The sequence below is a fragment of the Carlito syrichta genome, unplaced genomic scaffold (genome assembly GCF_000164805.1).
Source record: "Carlito syrichta isolate Samal-C Ts95f unplaced genomic scaffold, Tarsius_syrichta-2.0.1 Scaffold316037, whole genome shotgun sequence".
NCBI lineage: Eukaryota > Metazoa > Chordata > Mammalia > Primates > Tarsiidae > Carlito > Carlito syrichta.
Genome location: NW_007260133.1, coordinates 526,471 through 529,315, shown reverse-complemented (window position 1 = coordinate 529,315; position 2,845 = coordinate 526,471).

The following is a 2,845-nucleotide window of genomic DNA, read 5'->3' as shown; positions in this document are numbered from 1 at the left end:
TTTTACATCTGTTGATGTATTTAATGACATTTATGGTCTTGCGAATGTTGAACCAGCCTTGCATCCTGGGGATGAAGCCTACTTGGATGATTTTTGAGATGTGTTTTTGGATCTGATTTGCTAGAATCTTACTGAGGATTTTTGCATCTATGTTAGTAAGGATATCGGCCTATAGTTCTCTTTTTTTCGTAGGATCTTTACCTGGTTTGGGTATCAGTGTGATGGTAGCTTTATAAAATGATTTGGGGAGAATTCTATCTTTCTAAATTGCCTGGAATACTTTCAAAAGGATTGGTATCAGCTCCTATTTGTATGTTTTGTAGAATTCTGCTGGAAAGTCATCTGGTCCAGGGCTTTTTTTTGTAGGTAGTATACTTATGACAGAGTCAATTTCCTGGGTTGTTATTGGTCTATTTAGTGTCTCAATGTCTTCTTGCTTCTACCTGGGGAGGTTGTGTGGTGTCAGAAAATCCTCCATTTCATTTAGATTATCAAGTTTGTTTCCATATAGGTATACATAGTAATCTCTGATAATCTTTTGTATTGCTTTGGGGTCAGTTGTGATTTGATCTTTTGTATTTCTGATTGTGTTTATTTGGGCTTTTCCTCTCTTTTTCTTGGTCATTCTGGCTAGGGGTTCATCAATCTCGTTAATGCTTTCAAAGAATCAGCTTTTGTTTTGTTGATGTTTTCTATGATATTTTTGTCTTTTATGTCCCATATTTGGGCTCTTATTTTGATGATTTGGATTCTTCTGCTAAAGTTGGGGTTTTGGTGGTTTTCTCTTTCTAGCTCCATTAGGTCATTTGTTAGGCTCTCCACATTTGATCTTTCTGTTTTCTTGATGTGTGCATGTAGAGATATAAATTCCCCTCTTAGAACTGCTTTCATAGAATCCCAGAGGTTTTGGTAAGATGTTTCTTCATTTGCATTTATTTCCAGGAATCTTTTAATTTCTGCTTTGATTTCAGTTTTGACCCAGTAGTTGTTTAGCATCATGCTGCTTAGTGTCCATGTCTTTGTGGGCTTTGGGAAATGTTGTTGGTGTATTGGTTTTCTTGTAGAGATCCTTCACCTCCTTGGCTAAATTTGTTCCTAGGTATTTTATTTTCACAGCTATTATAAATGGGATTGCCTTATCAATTTCTTTCACAGCTAGTTCACTACTGATTAAAGAAGCACTACTGATTTTTGTATGCTAATTTTATATATTGCAACCTTACTGTATTTATTAATAATCAGATCTAAGAGTTTTTTGGTAGAGTCTTTAGGTTTTTCCAGCTATAAGATCATGTCAGCAGAGAGGGACAATTTGATGTCTTCATTTCTACTTTGGATATTTTTTATTTTATTCTCTTGCCTCATTTCTCTGGCTAGGACTTCTAGTACTGTGTTGAATAGAAGTGGTAAAAATGGGCATACTTTTCTAGTTTCAGTTCTTAGAAGAAAGGCTTTCAGTTTTTCCCCATTCAGTATGATGTTAGCTATGGGTTTTTCATGTATGGCCTTTATTATGTTGAGATATGTTCCCTTTATTATCATTTGAGTCTTTTCTATGTCTAGTTTGTTGAGAGGGTTTTTTTTTTTAAATCACGAACAGATGTTGAAATTTTTTTTTCTTTGAGTTGGGATCTCACTATGTCACCCAGACTGGAGTGCAGTGGCAGAATCATGGCTCACTGTAGCTTTGCCTGCCTGGGCTCAGGTGGTCCTTCCGCCTCAGTCTTCCAAGTAGCTGGGAATATAGGCTTGGCTAATTTTTTCTTATTTTTGTAGAGACAAGGTCTCTCTATGTTACCTAGGCTGGTCTCAAACCCCTGGGTTCAAACAATACTCCCACCTTGGCCTCCTAAAGTGCTGGGATTACAGGTGTAAACCCCTGTGCCCAACCTAGGATGTTGAATTTTATCAAATGCTTTTCAACATTTGTTGAAATGATCATATGGTTTTTGTCCTTCATTCTGTTTATGTACTATATCACATTTATTGATTTGCATCTGTTGATGCATCCGTGAACCCTTAAGATAAATTCTACTTGAGCATGGTATATTATTTTTTTTTTGATGTGCTGTTGGATGTGCATTTTGCTAGAATTTTGCTGAGAATTTTTGCATCTATGTTTATCAGGGATATTGGTTTGTAGTTTTCTTTTTCTTTTTGGTGTCGTTGTCTGCTTTTGGTGTCATGGTAATTTTGGCCTCACAGAAGGAGTCAGAGAGTATTTCCCCCTCGTTAATTTTCTGAAATGCTTTGAGAAGAATTGGTGTTAGTTCTTCTTTGAAAATTTGGTAAAATTCAGCAATTAAGTCATCTGGTCTTGGATTTTTTTGTTGTGAGACTTTTTATTACTGATTCAATCTCACTATTTGTTATTTTTAACATAACTTATTATTACTGTTCAGATTTTTTATTTTTTTTCTGATTCTATTTTGGTAGGCTGTATACATCCAGGAATTTATTCATTTTTTCTAGGCTTTCCAATTTGTTGGTCTCTGATGATCTTTTGTATTTCTGTGGTATCAGTTATAATGTAGCCTTTTCTATTTCTGATTTTGTTTATTTGGGTCTTCTCTCTTTTTCTCTTGGTCAGTCTAGCAAGTAGTTTATTGCTCATCTTTTCAAAAAATAAACTTTTTGTTTTGTTAATCTTTTTTTTTTTTTGAGTTGGAGTCTCACTCAATTGCCCAGACTGGAGTGCAGTGGCCACTCCTGGCCACCACAACCTGCTGGGCTCCAGTGATCCTTCTGCCTCAGCCTTCCGAGGAATTACAGGCATGCGCTACCAAGCCCGGCTGATTTTTTTTTTTGATTTATTGTAGAGATGAGGTCTCGCTGCCCAGGTGGG